Below are 6000 nucleotides of genomic sequence, written 5' to 3'. Positions count from 1 at the left end.
TCTCATACTTGCCAATCACTCGGGTGTTCGTTTGTCCCACCTGGGTTCATTTAGGGGATATTTTTGTTCATGGGGTCTAGGGTCCCCAGGTTGTTCATATTCCCACATGAGGAGGGCAGCCCGTCGAATCATCTGCCTCTCCTGGGGTGAAAATAATGTTCCCATTATTGCCTGCATCTCTTCCCACGTATATGTGTTTGGTCCCAAGAATTGGTCAAGCTGTTCAGCCAGTCCTATAGGATCTTCCAATAACTTTTTCATTTCTTTCTTAAATCCCCGCACCTCTGTACTAGTTAGGGGAACATTCACATATCCCGTTCCCCCTCCCGGTCCTCCCATAGGAACTTCTCTCAGGGGATTTAGGTTTATTGAAAACTTTGATGGTCCTGGACCAGTCTGGGATCTTGTCCAGGGTCGGTTTACCGGTGGAAGTTTAGGGTCCGACTCCCTTAATTCATCCTTTTTATCCCGGCCCCCTTCGGGGCAATCAGATTCATCACCTTTCCCCTCCGGTAATAAGCTTTCCTCGGGCGCAGTAGGCACCGGGGGAATATAAGGAGGGGGAAGGTTGTCCAGAGGTTCCCATTTCTTTTCTCCTGCCACTCTCAATTTAAAACATTCTGTTAAGGATCCTGGCCAGGGAACCCAACAAAATGCATATGCTGACTCTTCTTGATTCACCTTTGGTCTCGAATTTACATATATGTTTAATGCTTGTCTAACCCAATCCTCATCAGATCCAAATTTCGGCCACCAGACCGAGGAACCTTTAATAGGTTGTTTTGACCAAAGGAGACAATATTGGACCATCTTTTTCTTGTTTTTGTCCCGATATCTATTACTATCCCAATTTTCAAACATTCTCCCCAAAGGGCTGTCAAGGGGTACTCCCAGGAATTGTCCTGAATTTTCAGACGAGCCCTTAGATTTTGATCCTCCCATTTTCCCACCTAGATCTGTTTATCGTTGCTGAGGACCCTCTCGCTCTGGACCCTACTCCCTTCCTCTCAGACGCCTCGTCGGAGGTGCTGTCCCTCCTTCGGTTACCGCTGAGGTTTTCCTGGGGTTGATCCCTCTCTTCTCGGCACTTCGTCGGAGGTGCTGTCCCTCCTTCGGTTACCGCCGAGGTTTCCCTGGGGTCTATCCTAGAGTCCCGCGACAGGGTCCTCACACAACGACAAAAGATCTATACTTAATCTATTCCGTTAGGTTTTTATCCAAACAGGTGTATCCCGTTACACCTGTTACCCAATCCCCACACCACAATCGTAAGTCGTCACTTACCGGTGTCTTCCCGGGGATTGAACCGTCACCCTTCTCCTCTCCGTCTTGTCGTGTCACCCTGTCCGGATACCACTCGCTCAAGCCGCCCGAAGCGACGAGCAAGGGACTAGGAGCCGCTGAACTCAGCGGGGTGCACCGCCTCCGATGTCCCTCTTCTCGCCTCCCCTCACGGCCGGAGTGTAGATCCCGGACGAGCCCCCATTTGTCAGAAATAAAACTTCTCACACATGAGTCTCTTTAAAACTGATGACACGACAAGCTTTATTTACAAGTCTGCAGAGTTGGACTCAACTGGTTTCTCACCAGTTAAGCCCCGATACATACAGTGCATTGATTTTTATACCTTTATTATTTGCCCTTCCCCTTCTTATTAATACTGTTTTAATTGGTTAGTATTACAAAAACATTCTAAGTATAACTGCATTATTAATTATCACGTTCGTTACGTACGCTGTGAACTCTACATTCACTGAATTCTGTTTCTCACACTTCTTATCAATCCTTTGTCTCCTGCATGTCTCTCACTATGACCATGAAAAGATAGGTTTAAAAAAACATATTCAGCAGCTCCTTCTGTCCTTGACTGCTAGTAAACTCTCTGTCCGTTCTGGCTTCCCTGTTTATGATTAATCATCACATTTTAACTTAAGTCTTTTTAACCTAAATTCTCTATATCACATTCAGTTTCGGCAACTTCAGACTTTCTGTAATTGATCGTGGATCACCCGGGAAGGCTGTGCGCCAGGACCTTTCTCACCGCGGCCTTGCTTCCCTGCAAAATTGCCTATCAGCCATTTTAAGGGGGGGGGGGGAGAAGGGGTCATGAATGATGCTTATGTACTGACGGGAAGTCCCACAGGGAATTCCCTCACTACTCCAAGTCCGCAGTCCTGTCACCTTATGAGATCTGTTGTTCGGTTTCTTATTCTGAAGCAGAAATGTTAGGGCTGCGAGGGGCGGGTTTTCCCAATTGTACACTGCGGACTTCATATTGTTAACTGGGACATCTCGGCTGCACTTCTTTATACTTCCCCTGAGGGCGTAGACATACCTGCCCCTAGCCGTCCCCCCACCCAAATTCCTGACGCAGCAGCAAGGGTGCAGTGCTGCCGGAGTTCACCGGAGCGCCACCACGGCAGTTCGCGGCGACAGACGAGGGGAGGGTAACGGAAGGTCTGGAGAGAGGGGCAACAGACGGACGGCCAGGAAGAGGAAGGGGGTTGGAGGAGGTGGAAACGGACGGTCGGGGGCGGTCAAAATAATTGTTTCTCATTTTGGTGACGCACGCACACAAGCCATTTGTCTCTTCACACTGCCAGAAGGGGATTGACAGGTGAACTTGACCAGGCTCCGACACTACCAACAATCTAGATCTCGCAGTCCGGTCGATTTTGACCGGTCCTGCTCGTTCCGACCTATTCACAGTGCGGGATTCCCAGATAGGTAACGGATCAAATTGCCCGGTTTACCCACTTGTTCACCGTGGCGTGAAAAGGCCTAATTATTCGTACCCTGCATTTAGTGGAATCTGTTATAAACTGATGTAGGTGTAGACGGTGGGACTGGGGAAGGTGTTGAGGGTGGGACTGGGGAAGGTATAGACGGTGGGACGGGAAGGTGTTGACGGTGGGACTGGGGGCAGTTTTAGACGGTGGGACTGGGGAACTTTTAGATGGTGGGACTGGGGAAGTGTTGACGGTGGGACTGGGGGCAGTTTTAGACGGTGGGACTGGGGAAGGTATAGACGGTGGGACTGGGGAAGGTGTTGACGGTGGGACTAGGGAAAGTGTAGACGGTGGGACTGGGGAACTTTTAGATGGTGGGACTGGGGAACTTTTAGATGGTGGGACTGGGGAAGGTGTTGACGGTGGGACTGGGGAACTTTTAGATGGTGGGTCTGGGGAAAGTGTAGACGGTGGGACTGGGGAACTTTTAGATGGTGGGACTGGGGAAGATGTAGACGGTGGGATTGGGGAAGATGGCGACTATCTGTAGGACGATTAAGAGCGACGCACCGGGGTGGGATTGAGTTCCGGTTTAGGAGCTGTAGGTTGAGGATTCTGGTCTGTTGCAGTTGGCGGCGTAGTCTTCCGAGGATTGAGACCAGCTTCGGTGCGGTGAAGGTGAGGAAAGGAGGGAGGCTGTAGGAACGGGGGAAGGAAAGAGGGAGGGTGTAGGAGTGGGGAAGAGCAGGGTGACAACGTCAAGTGGGGCTCGATACCCGATACAGGGTGATATCCAGGATGCTATTCACTAAAGTGCTGGAGAAGTTCAGCATCTGTAGGAAGAAATGGGTAACTAATGTTTCGGGCCCAGTGGGTCACTAGGGTTGGTGTCACTACGAGCGGTAACTCATGGACCTCCTCCCGACCCAGACCATACAGAATCCTTTGCAAAGTTTTTTTGTACTGATGACACTCGTAAATTGTATTTCCAGTATATCACTGAATGTAACGGCAATAGTAGTGAGATAAACAACTAGAGGTAATTTTTGCCGATGTCAAACCTGTCTGTCTTACAGCAGACGAGTAGTTTCTTATAATATGGCACTTTTTTATTACAATGACAATAAATTGAACATTGAACTAGCTTTTAAATTACAATATACGCACAGCAGCAACGAAAACAACTTCGTGCTTGTAGTGCGTGCAGACAAAATCAAGTGATTTGAAGCATCGTTGTAATTGGATCATGACAGCTTTGATCAGAGTGCATTAGAAGGTTCAAAAAAGTAAATTAGCATAGACTTAGCATTGTTGGTATATTGATAGATATACATGCAATATAACTAACTACAGGGATCTTTTATTAAAAAAAAATTTCTGCTGAACGCACTACACAAAAATTGTATAGGCAGTCGTTTTGGTGTCACCCAGTGCGATCCGCAACTCCCTAGTGATGCCAGTGTTCGGGCCTAAGCTCTTCATAAATGTATAAGCAAGAAAACAGCGCCTGAATAAAAAGGTGGGTAGAGGTGGGGATGGAGCACAGGTCAACATGCAAGAGGTTATGGATGGGAGGGTGGAAGAGAAAAAAAGCTGGGAAGTGATGGGAAAGGGGGTAGCTGGAAGAAAGGAGACAGAGGAATAGGGAAAGGGGGAGCACCTCATGGGAGGGGTTTAATAGGAACTGGAGAGGTCACTGTTAATGCTATCTGGTTGGAGGGTGACTAGATGGAAATATTAGGTGCTGTTCCTCCAATTTGTGGGTGGCCTTGGTTTGGTGGTGCATGAAGTCATGGATAGACCTGTCAGTTTGGGAATGGTGTGTGGGATTAAAATGGTTGGCCACTGGGAGGACCCTGTTATTGAGTGGACAGATTGAAAGTGCTCTATGAAACAATCTCCAATCTGCATTCACTCTCTTGATGCAGAGAAGGCCACAACAGGAGCACTGGATGCTCTAAATGACCCCTGCAGATTCACAAGTGTTGCTTTACTTGGAAGGACTTTTTGAGGTCCTGAATTGTGTGAGGGTGTTCACAAATGTAGCATTTCTTGTGGTCACATGGTTACACACAGGAGAGACTAGGTGCACACTGGGAGATTGTTTTCTTGAGCACCTCTGTCTCCTGCAATAACAGAGATCTCTTGAGTGGCCAACCATTTTAATTCCACACGGACAGGTCTATCCATGGCTTCATGCAGCTAAACTGAGGCTACCCAGAAATTAGAGGTACAACACTTAATATTCCATCTACGTTCCAACCAGATGACATAAACATTGACTTCTTCATATTCCATTAAATCCTCCCGTGAGTCTCTCTCTTTCCCTGTCCCTATACTTCTTTTCCTTTAGCTTCCCACCACCGTCCCTCTTCTTTGCGGCACAGTTAGTGCAATGTTGTTACTGCGCCAGCAACCCAGGTTCGAATCTAGCGCTGCCTGTAAGGAGTTTGTATGATTCTCCCTGTGTCAGTGTGGGTTTCCTCTGGCTGCTCTGGTTTCCTTCCACCCTTCATAAAAAACCGTGCAGTGTAATTGGGAGGCATGGACTCGTGGCTGAAAGGGCCTATTACCATGGTGTATGTTTAAATTTAAAAATTCAGAGAGCTGCCCCCTCCCCCTGTCACTTCTCAGCTTCATTCTCTTTGGACATTAAATTTAGACATGCATACAACATGGTAACAAGACATTTTGACCCATAAGCCCCTGCCACCCATTTAACCTACACCCCGGTATGTTTTGAACAGTGGGAGAAAACTGGAGCCCCGGGGAAAAGCCCAAGCAGACGTGGGGAGAATGTACAACTCCTCACAGGAAGCGTGAGATTTGAACCCAAGTCCTGATTGCTGGCACTGTAATGGCATTGCGCTAACTGCTACATTAACCGTGCTGCCCTCCTATCTGTATCCACCTATTATCTTGCCTGTTAGCTTGTGCTCTTCCCCTTGCCCTCTCCTTTCCTCCCCTCCCCCACCTTTTTAACTTGGATGCCTGTCTACTTTTTGATGAAAGGCTCAGGCCTGAAACATACCTTTTCTTTCTATAGATGCCACATGACCTGCTGAGTTTCTCTAGCAGTTTTGTGTATTGCACTGCAACCCCAGTGTCTGCAGAATTTCCTGCTCAATTCCGGAGATTCGCACAAGGTTGTAACTCTCTTGTGGAAAGGCTTGCACCCGTATCCTCAACTATCTGGGCTCCACTTCCTACTCCCTGTCCACTTTCTACCTCCATCCTGTCCCCTCCATTGCCTCCTTCTGCCCCACACATG

The 6000-nt window shown here is 48.1% G+C and overlaps 1 protein-coding gene across 2 annotated transcripts in view; it reads left to right on the top strand.

Annotated features, from left to right (window-relative positions):
• The first annotated feature begins 2709 nt into the window (after positions 1–2709).
• The window catches only part of arhgap1 (Rho GTPase activating protein 1), a 57456-nt gene continuing 54165 nt past the window's right edge, over positions 2710–6000 (top strand). The window contains exon 1 of one of the 2 annotated variants that reach the window (XM_069896029.1): positions 2710–2727. The gene's annotated coding sequence lies outside the window, so the exon portion shown is untranslated. Of the gene's footprint in view, positions 2728–3253; positions 3408–6000 lie in introns of those variants that run through there. The other variant, XM_069896028.1, reaches the window with a different exon arrangement.

The sequence above is a fragment of the Narcine bancroftii genome, chromosome 1 (genome assembly GCF_036971445.1).
Source record: "Narcine bancroftii isolate sNarBan1 chromosome 1, sNarBan1.hap1, whole genome shotgun sequence".
NCBI classification, from domain to species: domain Eukaryota; kingdom Metazoa; phylum Chordata; class Chondrichthyes; order Torpediniformes; family Narcinidae; genus Narcine; species Narcine bancroftii.
This window is presented reverse-complemented; position numbering and strand designations above follow the sequence as displayed.